Source organism: Pseudophryne corroboree, chromosome 8 (assembly GCF_028390025.1).
Source record: "Pseudophryne corroboree isolate aPseCor3 chromosome 8, aPseCor3.hap2, whole genome shotgun sequence".
Lineage (NCBI taxonomy): Eukaryota > Metazoa > Chordata > Amphibia > Anura > Myobatrachidae > Pseudophryne > Pseudophryne corroboree.
Genome location: NC_086451.1, coordinates 39671052 through 39685163, shown reverse-complemented (window position 1 = coordinate 39685163; position 14112 = coordinate 39671052). Strand labels below are relative to the sequence as shown.

The 14112-nt window shown below is 47.1% G+C and overlaps 1 protein-coding gene across 1 annotated transcript in view; it reads right to left on the bottom strand.

The window, feature by feature from the left end:
• Window positions 1-13857, bottom strand: part of LOC134948348 (histo-blood group ABO system transferase-like) — a 162401-nt gene extending 148544 nt beyond the window's left edge. The window contains exon 1 of the mRNA XM_063936275.1: window positions 13844-13857. The gene's annotated coding sequence lies outside the window, so the exon portion shown is untranslated. The remainder of the gene's footprint in view (window positions 1-13843) is intronic.
• Window positions 13858-14112: the final 255 nt, after the last annotated feature.

Sequence of the window (14112 nt, the reverse complement as noted above, 5' to 3'; positions counted from 1 at the left end):
TTTTGTGCAGAACAAGACTAGACCTGCAGTTACTTACCCTGTGCGATGGATCCAGCGATGAAGGTCCCGGAAATGACGTCAGACAACCACCCTCCAAACACCTGGACACGCCTGCGTTCGGATCTCCACACCCGGAAAATGGTGAGTATTCGCCCCGAATGCCTCCCCGCTGTCAATCTTCTTGCGATCACGCCAGAAATCACTTTCTTCTTTCTTCTGCGCATTGCGGGCGCCGCGCATGTACAGTTCTGACCCATTCGCACCACAGCGAAGAACCGCTGCGTGTGAACGGGTCGGAATGACCCACAAAAATCGGTACAGACCCCAAAAAAAAAAGGTACTGTACCTGCTGAAAAGGTACAGATGGAGGGTATGTTTTCCCTAGTGGTATGACTTCGGTGCTAGGTGTGAGTTTGGCGCCATCAGGGAGGAGGGATCGACAGCCATGCAGTTCTGAGTAGTAGGTAATTATATTTCCTACTTTACAGAAGTGGGAGCAGATTATTTCCAGCTGGAATGTCTTTATTATGTTTGAGTAACCTGCCTATTGTATCATTACTAGTTAGATGGATGATATTCTAGAGTACATGCATTTCGGGTTTATCTCAATATATCAATATACAGTTGTTAACAGGGGTTAAAGTGAGCCGGAACACGGGTCCGCCTCCTCCGGCTCACCTCACCCGATGTGTGCCAGGCGCCGCAAGGAGATGCCTGGCCCCCGCTGAGATTGTGTTACCAGCGGCGCCCGGCTCTCCCTGCACAGCAGAAGCCGGCGGCAGGAGCTCAGTACTGAGCTCCGACTTCCGGCTCTGTCAGTGCGCGCTATGGGAGAGACGTCATGACGCCTCTCTAATAGTGTCGGGGAGCGGAAGCCAGGAGGATCACAGCGGTAGGACGCATGCGGGGCTTGGTAAGTATGGTGTTGTTTATTTTTTGAAACATGTGTGACTGTGTCTACTGGGGACAAACTACAGGGGGGCAAACTACTGGAGCAAGTTAAAGGGGGCAATCTACTGGGGGCAAGCTACAGGGGGGGGCAAACTACTAGGGGCAAGCTATGGGGGCTAACCACTGGAGGCAATCTACAAGGGGGCAATTTACTGGGGGAAGATACTGGGGGCAAACTGCAAGGGGACTAACTATAAAGGGGCAAACTACAAGGGGGCAAGCTAACAGGGGGCAAGATACTGGGGGCAAACTACAAGGGGGCAAACTACAAGGGGGCAAGATACTGGGGGCAAACTACTGGGGATAAACTACAGGCGTGCATTACTACTGGGGGCATAACTACAGGAGCACAATTCTACTGGGGGCATAACTACAGGGGCACATTACTACTGGGGGCATAACTACAGGGGGGGCATTACTACTTGGGGGCATAACTACAGGGGCTAAATTACTGGGAACATTACTACTTGGAGGATAAACTACAGGGGGGGCTAAACTACAAGGGGGCAAACTATAGGGGGCATTACTACTGGGGGCTAAACTACAAGGGGGCAAACTACAAGGGGGCAAACTACAAGGGGGCTAAACTACTGGGGGCTTTACTACTGGGGGCATAACTACAGGGGCGCATTACTACTGGGGGCATAACTACAGGGGGACATTACTACTTGGGGCATAACTACAGGGGCTAAACTACTGGGGGCATTACTACTTGGGGATAAACTACAGGGGGCTAAACTACAAGGGGGCAAACTACAAGGGGGCTAAACTACGGGGGCATTGCTACTTGGGGCAAACTTCATGGAGCTAAACTACAGAGGCTAACTACAAGAGGGCAAGCTACTGGGGGCATACTACATGGGCGCATTACTACTGGGGGCATAATTACAGGGGTGCATTACTACATGGGGCAAACTACAAAAGAACTAAACAACAGGGGCTAAACTACCGGGGCATTACCTCTGGGAGGCTAAACTAAAGTGGGGGTAAACTACTGGGGTCATAACTGCAGGCTAAACTACAGGGTGCTAAATGACTGGGGGCATTACGACAGGCAACATTACTACTGGGGGCAATACTGCACAGGGGCATTACCATTAAGGGCATTACTAATGGGGGCACTACTAATGAGGGCAATGTAAATGGGGCTCTTCATAAGGGTCATCACTCCTGGGGACATAACGGGCACTACTACTGGGGGCATTGCATAAGGGGCACTACCACTGTGGGCACTACCAGTACAGTGGACATTGCATAAGGAGCACTACTACTTTGGGCATTGTAAAAGGGGCATTGTACATTACGGGGTGCTACTACTGTGGGCATTATATGTATTAGGGGTGCTACTACTGTTAGCATTATTACTATTGTGTGACCACGCCCATTTTTGAGACCATGCCCCGACCACGCAATACCTTTATTACTTGAGCACCGGGAGGAGGGGGGGTAAGTTCCAGCACCTACAGTATCTAGGACCACTTTAAGCACTGGTTGTTAATATAGGTGTGCAGTTTATATGTGCTTGTAGTCTTACAGGTGGTGCTTTTTTCACTGCTCTGAATTTTTCTGATTTATGTTTTGTTGTGAAACTTTATTTTAGGTGGTATACAGTTCTATATTTGTTTTATTTTCATAATCACTTCTGTAGCTATTTTGCGCATGTGGGTCAAGCTATACTAATCCTTTATTAGCGCTCCACATGGGTGTTCCTTGAGGAAATTAAATTCAGAAACATTGGAACACATTTTTTGAATGTTGACTCAACTATTTGATGTTCCCTGAGAGCCAATGGCGATAGTGGTATATTGTCTATCTTTATTGCATAAGAGTAGCTGGCCAAGTACAATAATTTGGAGAAGTGCCGTACAATAGTGACCCTATATATATATATATATATATATATATATATAACATAACGAAAAAATTAATTGAGTTAACAGGGCGGTAGCATGGCATTGTATTTTGTAGAAGCGGACTTTTTTTTATATAAAGGGAATTAGCAACACACCAAATAGCTTTATTGTATTAAAAAAGAATAAATAAATACATCAAAAAAATAATGACTACATACCCCACTGGGTATCAAACCCAGGATGCATGCATTGCAAGCAGACGCTGTATTCGTTATGCCACAGCCGACCATGGTACAAGCGGGCCCTCTGTGTGTATATGTGATGTGTTTTATCTGATTTGAAAAAAAAAGGATTGTATCTGCCAACCATGTCGGAAAAGCAATGGAAACCATCTGGGAGTCATATTAATGAGATAGGGACCCAGTGGCACTGTGCATTAAATATTTCTGGCCATTTGAAGCAACTGAACCAGAAATGCTGTCCGAAATATTAATGCTATTTATGCTAATACAATCCGGGATTTTGTACACAACGTAATGACAAATAAATTGAGTGAACAGGGCGGCAGCGTGGCATTGTGTTTTGTAGAAGGGGAATTTTTTTATATATAAAGGGAAGTAGAAACACACCAAATAGCTTTATTGTATTAAAAAAGAATAAATAAATACATAAAAAATAATGACTGCGCTCCCAACTAGGTATCAAACCCCGGATGCACGCATTGCAGGCAGACACTGTATTCATTATGCCCCAGCCAACCATGGCACAAGCCAGCCCTCTGGGTGTATAAGTGATGTGTTTTATCTTATTGCTTTAAAAAAATGGATTGAATCCGCCAACCGTGTCAGAAAAGCAATGGAGACCATCTGGGAGTCATATTAATGAGATAGGGACCCAGTGGCACTGTGTATTAAATATTTCTGGCCATTTGAAGCAACTAAACTGGAAATGCTGTCCGAAATATTAATGCTGTTTATGCTAATACAATCCGGGATTTTGTATACAACGTAACAACAAAATGAATTAAGTGAACAGGGCGGCAGCGTGGCATTGTATTTTGTAGAAGGGGACTTTTTTATATAAAGGGAAGTAGCAACACACCAAATAGCTTTATTGTATTAAAAAAGAATAAATAAAAAAATAACTGTATGCCCCACTGGGTATTGAACCCAGGATGCACGCATTGCAGGTGGACACTGTATTCGTTATGCCACAGCCAATCATGGTACATGCAGGCCCTCTGGGTGTATATGTGATGTGTTTTATCTGATTGCTGTAAAAAAATGGATTGAATCCACCAACCGCGTCAGAAAAGCAATGGAGACCATCTGGGAGTCATATTAATAAGATAGGGACACAGTGTCACTGTGCATTAAATATTTCTGGCCATTTGAAGCAACTGAACTGGAAATGCTGTCCGAATTATTAATGTTGTTTATGCTAATAACAGAATCCGGGATTTTGTACACAACATAATGACAAAATGAATTGAGTGAACAGGGTGGCAGCGTGGCATTTTATTTTGTAGAAGGGGACTTTTTTATATAAAGGGAAGTAGCAACACACCAAATAGCTTTATTGTATTAAAAAAGAATAAATAAATTATAATAACTACGCACCCCACTGAGCATCTAACCCGGGATACATGCATTGCAGGCGGATACTGTATTCGTTATGCAACAGCTGACCATGATGCAAACAGGCCCTCTGGGTGTATAAGTGATGTTGCATCTGAATGCTTTAAAAAAAAGGATTGAATTCACCAACCATGTCAGAAAAGCAATGGAGACCATATGGGAGTCATATTAATGAGAGGGACACCGTGGCACTGTGCATTAAATATTTCTGGCCATTTGAAGCAACGGAACCAGAAATGCTGTCCGAAATATTAATGCTGTTTATGCTAATACAATCCGGGATTTTGTACACAATGTAACAACAAAATGAATTGAGTGAACAGGGCAGCAGCTGGCATTGTATTTTGTAGAAGCTGACTTTTTTATATAAAGGAAAGTAGCAACACACCAAATAGCTTTATTGTATTAAAAAAGAATAAATAAAAAAAGTAATAACAGCTGCGCATCGAACCCGGGATGCACGCAATGCATTCGAATACTGTATTCATTATGCCACAGCCAACCATGGTACAAGCATGCCCTCTGGGGGTATATGTGATGTGTTTTATCTGATTGCTGTAAAAAAATGGGTTGAATCCACCAACCGGGTCGGAAAAGCAATGAAGACCATCTGGGAGTCATATTAATGAGATAGGGACCCAGTGGCACTGTGCATTAAATATTTCTGGCCATTTGAAGCAACTGAACTGGAAATGCTGCCCGAATTATTAATGTTGTTTATGGTAATACAATCCGGGATTTTGTACACAACGTAACGACAAAATGAATTGAGTGAACAGGGTGGCAGCGTGGCATTTTATTTTGTAGAAGGGTACTTTTTTATATAAAGGGAAGTAGCAACACACCAAATAGCTTTATTGTATTAAAAAAGAATAAATAAATACATAAACAAATTCTAATAACTGCGCACCCCACTGGGTATCGAACCCGGGATGCATGCATTGCAGGCGGATACTGTATTCATTATGCCACAGCCGACCACGATGCAAACAGGCCCTCTGGGTGTATAAGTGATGTGTTTTATCTGATTGCTTTAAAAAAAAAAGGATTGAATCCACCAATCATGTCAGAAAAGCAATGGAGACCATCTGGAAGTCATATTAATGAGATAGGGACCCAGTGGCACTGTGCATTAAATATTTATGGCCATTTGAAGCAACTGAACTGGAAATGCTGTCCGAAATATTAATGCTGTTTATGCTAATACAATCCGGGATTTTGTACACAACGTAACGACAAAATGAATTAAGTGAACAGGGAGGCAGCGTGGCATTGTATTTTGTAGAAGGGGACTCTTTATATAAAGGGAAGTAGCAACACACCAAATAGCTTTATTGTATTAAAAAAAGAATAAATAAATAATAATAACTGCACACCCCACTGGGTATTGAACCCAGGATGCATGCATTGCAGGCAAACACTGCATTCATTATGCCACAGCCGACCATGGTACAAGCAGGCCCTCTGGGTGTATAAGTGATGTGTTTTATCTGATTGCTTTAAAAAAAATGGATTGAATCCGCCAACCATGTCGGAAAAGCAATGGAGACCATCTGGGAGTCATATTAATGAGATAGGGACCCAGTGGCACTGTGCATTAAATATTTCTGGCCATTTGAAGCAACTGAACCGGAAATGCTGTCCGAAATATTAATGCTGTTTATGCTAATACAATCCTGGATTTTGTACACAAGGTAATGACAAAATGAATTGAGTGAACAGGGCGGCAGCGTGGCATTGTATTTTGTAGAAGGGGACTTTTTTTATATAAAGGGAAGTGATTAATGGTTATTTATTGTCACAATAAATGTCAACCAATCAGCAGGCAGCGCTAGGAACGGTCCGTTGGCTATTTGAGGCATGCGCTGTACAGTTTAGGAAAAGCAACATCTGGTGGACAGAAAGTAGAATGCATGTTACAATTATAATGTGATGCTAAATTTATAATGCAACTTATAACGGGAGTTATAGCGGTACGCAGCAATGATATATGAAGGCACATCTGTATATACACAGGGCTACTCATTGGCCCCGCATGCATTTATCCATTTTTGCCTTCCGACTTATTCACATCACCACAATATACTAGGGTCCACTTGTTTCAGAACACCAAGTGCACACTCTCTATAATATGACACGACACCCTGTTGGTCCGCTCTACACGGCCTTAATAGTTTTTTGGTAAGGAGCTTAACTAATCACAGCATCTGTGCGCTAAGTCTCAGCCTTCTCTGTTTGTTTACTATAGTACGTCACACGGAGCGCCGGCGTTGCCCGGTCTCCATGGCACCGACGGACGCCGCTGGATGACGCAAGCGGAAGACTCCGGGTTCAGCCGGGAGCAGCGGGCGACGCCGGACACACGAGCACCTGAGGGATCTTTTCCTCTTGGTATAAAGGTATGTTCCTTTTCACTTCTCACTTGCTATTCACCTTGACAAAGGGACGTGTGTGTCCCTAAACGTTGGGATTCATGTAGTGATTTTTTTCAATACACTTGATTATCACAAAAAAAACAAACCCTGAGTGCCGCTGATTGCTTCATCGCCTTCGTCTTACTTATCCATACCAGAGGGCACCAGGGCACACTATTTTTCAACAGCGGGAGTGCCGGTCCATATTAGAACTATGCATGTATATATATATATATATATATATATATACACGTTGCAGTGAGTCAGCACTCCAGACTAATTATTTCGATTATTTGTCAATGTGTGTCGGTATCCCCCCAGTTACCGAACTTTTGCAGAGTATGGCCGACATATGGAACACAAGGATGGCACTCTATATGACTAAATAATAATTCTTTGTCCCCATTGTTTGACAGTGTTTCACAACCATTTAATGTACAGTAGTTCTTTCATCAGGATATATATATATATATATATGTAGAAAGAATGGAGGCGGCACTCACGAAGACCTTTGCAGGTGTAGAAAGGTCAGTTTAATGTACCGACATGTTTCGAGGACTAGCCCCGTCCTCAGGGCCTTAGTCCCCGAAACATGTCGGTACATTAAACTGATCTTTCTACACCTGCAAAAGTCTGCGTGAGTGCCGCCTCCATTCTTTCTACATGTTTATGAGGTCAACACCTTTGGGAGGGCACCGCAGCTTTATCACTTTTACAGAGGAGTGCCGGGACTTTCCATATATATATATATATATATATTAGATTTATATATATATAGGGGTCCCAACCTACTATCTTGCCTAGGGCCCTGAGAGAGGGAGGTGGCTGGGGTATATATGTGAGTGGGAGGAGGTTGGTGCAGGGGAGTGTTTATGTATCTTACTGAGGTGGCTGAAGCTGGGGTAGGTTATTGGGTACTCATTAATGCATGGTTGGCTACCCGGGTTGCAGTTAAAATGCCAGTTGTAAGGATCCTGGCGTTCAGGATACTGACACCGCAATCCCGACAGCTGGAATCCCGTCCACCAGGGCTATTCTAGATGCAATGGGGTTGGATGCGGAAGTTACTGTGATCTAGGCCATGCAGGTGGAGCGGCATGTTGAGCAGCAGCTGTCTCTGCTGGTGGAGCTGCTGGCTCAGCATGGGGAGGCTGTGCTGCCGGGGACAGCGCACTGGAACCAGCTGGAGAGCAGCTTTATGGCCCAACTGCGGCATTTTTGACTCGGATGCTACCGAGAGCAGCACAGAGAGTGACAGCGAGGAGTGCCCAGTCCTGGGGTGAGTGTCTGTGGTTCTACCTGCTGCTTCTGTATAGGCTGGGACTGCCCCCTCTGTGTATAGGCTGGCATGGGATGCAGTTAATATACCGAAGGACGCCATAAGCCCGGCATCAAAATACCGACAGCTGGAATATCGCTCGCATCCTGACGCAGATGGAGGGGAGATTAGTTTTAGGCAGGAGAAGGGGGGGTTAGGGTTCAGGGACGATAAGGGTATGGTTAGGTACCGGGGAGGGAGGGTTAGGGTTAGGCACTTAGAAGGGGAGGTTAGGGTTAGGAACCAAGTGGGGAGGGTTAGGAGGGTTAGCAGGGAAAGGAGGGTTAGGGTTAGGCACCACTGGGGAGGGTTAGGCACTTACAAGGGGAGGTTAGGGTTAGGCAGCGCGGAAGGGAAGGTTAGGGTTAGGCACCACCGGGGATGGTTGCGGCTAGGGTAGGGGGCATAGGAGGGTTAGGGTACTTTCCAGGGGGCTGTCGGAATTCTGATGGTCGGGATACCGCTGTCGGTATTCTGACTGCCGGTATCCTGTCCGTCTCTCCGTGTGTGTGTGTAGGCTAGCACTGACCCCTGTGAGTCCCAACAGTGGAGGTTTTAAAAGTACTTTGGGGTCTGTTTACTAAGCCTTGGACGGAGATAAAGTACCCAGCCAATCAGCTCCTAACTGTCATTTTTCAAATCCATCCTGTGACATGACAGTTGATTGACTTGTACTTTATCTCTGTCCAAGGCTTAGTAAATAGACCACTAATGAATCAGAGGACTCATTTGGTTGAGTCAGTCAGTGTCACATACTGGGGTTGATTTGAACTTGGACGTAATGCCTGTGATCACGTAAATGAGCTATTTTTGTGACTTAACAAGCCCCCAATATACAAACCCTTCAGGCAGCAGCTGCACTTAGGGGGTCGTTCGCATGCAGCAGTTCTTTGCGAATGGGTCGGAACTGCGCATGTGCGGCGCCCGCAATGTGCACGTGCGTTGTTGCCCAGTGACAGCCGTCGCCGGGCAACAACCAGAAGAAAGAAGAAAGTGATCGCTAGCACGATCGCAAGATGAGACATTCCGGGGCGGATACTCACCATTTTCCGGGCGCGGAGATCTAAACAAAGACGTGTCCAGACATTTGGAGGGCGGATGTCTGATGTCAATCCCGGGATCTTCATCGCTGGATCCGTCACACAGGGTAAGTAAGTCTGACCCTGGTCTTGTTTTGCAGGAAACTTATTTAGCAAAGCAGGGCTGCAGAAGTGATCGCAGCCCTACTATGCATAAATACACTCCCCATAGGCGGCGTCAAGTTGATCGCACGAGCAGCAAAAAGTTGCTACCTGCGATCAACTCGGAATGACCCCCTTAGTACTTTAGTCTTCACCTGATGCTGCAGGACACACCCCTGAATGTCAATAGATATGTCCATAGGTGGAGCTAGGCACGCCCTTTGGGTGGTGCAAGTCGCACCCCCTCAACGACACGCAGCGCTGCACTCGGCGGTGGCACAATATAACACCACCTGTAGTCTCCCTTTCAGAAGTAGGCAAGTACTGTATGATCCATTCTTTCCTGATGAATTTAACTCTCAAACTCTCATAGGGATAGCACGTCTAGATACCAGTCTCCTGTCTCCCCCTGGGCTAGTCTAAACTAGAGATGAGCGGGTTCGTTTATACTAGGTTTTACTCGGTTCTCAAAACGGCATCTTATTGGCTCACGTATGTCACGTGTTTTGGATAGCCAATAAGAAAAATCCAGATAAAACCGAACTGGCGTTAATTTTGGCGTTACATCCGAACCCACTCATCTCTAGTTTAAACTCTCAAAGGGCGAACACTTCAATATATGATCCCGGTGGTCAGGGCCGGTGCTAGGGTGTTCGGCGCCCACCTGCAAACTGTACATTTTGCGCCCTCCAACAGCCGCATCATAGTCATTGGCCCAAATTTATTAAGCCTTAAAAGGTGATAATGTGGAGACGGCTAAAGAACCAGCCAATCAGCTTCCTAATTGAGATGTTACAGGCTGTGTTTGAAAAATGAGAGTTAAGAGCTGGTTGTCTGGTACTTTATCACTCTTTATCCATCTCCACATAATCACTTTTAAGGCTTAAAACATTTGGGCCTATTAAAATGTGAAAAGAGTGATTGGGTGATGGGGAGAGGGTGAGAGTCAGTGTGTGACAGAGAAAGGATGACAGGAGAGAGAAGGTGACAGGTATAAGATTAGAGTCAGTGGGTGACAGGAGAGTCAGTGGGTAACAAGAGAGAAGTGACATGGAGGGGGTAGCGGCAGGGAGCAGTGGGAGATAGGCACAGAGTGACGCTGGGAGAGGCAATGGATGCCAGTGAGAGGCGGAAGGTGACAATGAGAGGTAGAGAGTGACCAGCAGAGGGTGAAAAGAGAGGGTGACAGGGAGAGGGTGAGAGTTAGTGGGTGACAGGAGAGAGAGGTGACAGGGAAATGGTGAGAATCAATGGGTGACAGGAAAGATAGGTGATGGGGAGGCAGTGACGTGCAGAGAGGTGAGGCAGGAGGGCAGAGCCTTTCCTGTCATACTAACGTATAAGACAAAGGTTTGACTATACAAAGTATATGAAAAATACAAATAAGATATAAGAAATATCTTTTTGTATTATTCTAAGAATTTAGACAGTGCCTCCCCTGCTTACCTTATCTGCACATCTCTGATCAAAACTCACCAAATTTCCAGCAGTATATATTGCTGCACCCGTGTATAATACCCTTGAGCTCATATATTCTGTGTAAACCTTGCTCTGGTACTCAGGGGTGTTTCTACAGAGGAGGGGGCCCGTGTGCACCTCCGGGTGGGCCCCCTCCTCTGAACGGCACTGTAAACTCTGGCATTGTGCTGGAGTCTACTTTCCCTCGTCAATGCTGCGCCCGCCACTGGACTCCGGTAAGGTAAGTATTTAAATGGGTGCAATGTGTGCGGTGTGGGCCCCCCTGGACTCAGGGGCCCATGTGCACCGCACACATGGTACCCATTATAGAAACGCCAATGCTGGTACTAGGTGAGCCATTTATCTCACCACACGTCCACGTACGGATGTCAGATTACACACACGAATATCATACCAGCACCCCTTCCCGCCCACACGAACAGGATACTACCCCCCCTCCCCAGACACATGAATAGGATATTACACCCCCCGTCTCCAGACACACAAATAGGATACTACCCCCCCTCCCTCCCCAGACACATGAATAGGATATTACACCCCCTCCCTCCCCAGACACATGAATAGGATATTACACCCCCCTCCCTCCCCAGACACATGAATAGGATATTACACCCCCCTCCCTCCCCAGACACATGAATAGGATATTACACCCCCTCCCTCCCCAGACACACGAATAGGATATTACACCCCCTCCCTCCCCAGACACATGAATAGGATATTACACCCCCTCCCTCCCCAGACACATGAATAGGATATTACACCCCCCTCGCTCCCCAGACACATGAATAGGATACTACCCCCCCTCCCTCCCCAGACACATTAATAGGATATTACACCCCCCTCGCTCCCCAGACACATGAATAGGATACTACCCCCCCTCCCTCCCCAGACACATGAATAGGATATTACACCCCCCTCGCTCCCCAGACACATAAATATTATACTACCCCCCTCCCTCCCCAGACACATGAATAGGATATTACACCCCCTCCCTCCCCAGACACATGAATAGGATACTACCCCCCCCTCCCTCCCCAGACACATGAATAGGATATTACACCCCCCTCGCTCCCCAGACACATGAATAGGATACTACCCCCCCTCCCTCCCCAGACACATGAATAGGATATTACACCCCCTCCCTCCCCAGACACATGAATAGGATATTACACCCCCCTCCCTCCCCAGACACATGAATAGGATATTACACCCTCCTCCCTCCCCAGACACATGAATAGGATATTACACCCCCCTCGCTCCCCAGACACACAAATAGGATACTACCCCCCCTCCCTCCCCAGACACATGAATAGGATATTACACCCCCCGTCCCCAGACACACAAATAGGATACTACCCCCCCTCCCTCCCCAGACACATGAATAGGATATTACACCCCCCCGTCCCCAGACACACAAATAGGATACTACCCCCCCTCCCTCCCCAGACACATGAATAGGATATTACACCCCCCCGTCCCCAGACACACAAATAGGATACTACCCCCCCTCCCTCCCCAGACACATGAATAGGATATTACACCCCCCCGTCCCCAGACACACAAATAGGATACTACCACCCCTCCCTCCCCAGACACATGAATAGGATATTACACCCCCCCCGTCCCCAGACACACAAATAGGATACTACCCCCCCTCCCTCCCCAGACACATGAATAGGATATTACCCCCCCTCCCTCCCCAGACACATGAATAGGATACTACCCCTTCTCCCTCCCCAGACACATGAATAGGATATTACACCCCCTCTCTCCCCAGACACATGAATAGGATATTACACCCCCTCCCTCCCCAGACACATATATAGGATATTACACCCCCCTCGCTCCCCAGACACACAAATAGGATACTACCACCCCTCCCTCCCCAGACACATGAATAGGATATTACCCCCCCTCCCTGCCCAGACACATGAATAGGATACTACCCCCCCTCCCTCCCCAGACACATGAATAGGATATTACACCCCCTCCCTCCCCAGACACATGAATAGGATATTACACCCCCCTCCCTCCCCAGACACATGAATAGGACATTACACCCCCTCCCTCCCCAGACACATGAATAGGATATTACACCCCCTCCCTCCCCAGACACATGAATAGGATATTACACCCCCTCCCTCCCCAGACACATGAATAGGATATTACACCCCCTCCCTCCCCAGACACATGAATAGGATATTACACCCCCTCCCTCCCCAGACACACGAATAGGATATTACACCCCCCTCCCTCCCCAGACACATGAATAGGATACTACCCCCCCTCCCTCCCCAGACACATGAATAGGATACTACCCCCCCTCCCTCCCCAGACACATGAATAGGATATTACACCCCCTCCCTCCCCAGACACACGAATAGGATATTACACCCCCTCCCTCCCCAGACACATGAATAGGATATTACACCCCCTCCCTCCCCAGACACATGAATAGGATATTACACCCCCTCCCTCCTCAGACACATGAATAGGATATTACACCCCCTCCCTCCCCAGACACATGAATAGGATATTACACCCCCTCCCTCCCCAGACACATGAATAGGATATTACACCCCCTCCCTACCCAGACACATGAATAGGATATTTCACCCCCCCCGTCCCCAGACACATGAATAGGATATTACACCCCCTCCCTCCCCAGACACATGAATAGGATATTACACCCCCCGTCCCCAGACACATGAATAGGATATTACACCCCCTCCCTCCCCAGACACATGAATAGGATATTACACCCCCCCGTCCCCAGACACACAAATAGGATACTACCACCCCTCCCTCCCCAGACACATGAATAGGATATTACACCCCCCCCCCGTCCCCAGACACACAAATAGGATACTACCCCCCCCTCCCTCCCCAGACACATGAATAGGATATTACACCCCCCGTCCCCAGACACACAAATAGGATACTACCACCCCCCACCCCCCAGACACATGAATAGGGTACTCCCCCTCTGTTTATCTGCAGCAGAAGTTACCTGTCTCAGCTCTTCTGTGGCTTGTTGCTAGAGATACAGGCTGCTACAGGCTGGCTGCTCCTTTTCTCATGATGACAGCTTGCCATGCTCCTCCAGACAGTGCACACTGCACAGTCACATGTACATCATGTGACTTCCTGTGTCCCCTCTCTGAATCCAGCACTGACGGGAGGAGAGAAAGGGGGGCGGTGCTGAAGACTGCCGAGTCTTCGGTGAAGCAGGGGAGAGAAGAGAGGAGTTTGGGGAGGCGACGTTGCTGCCTGTGTTCC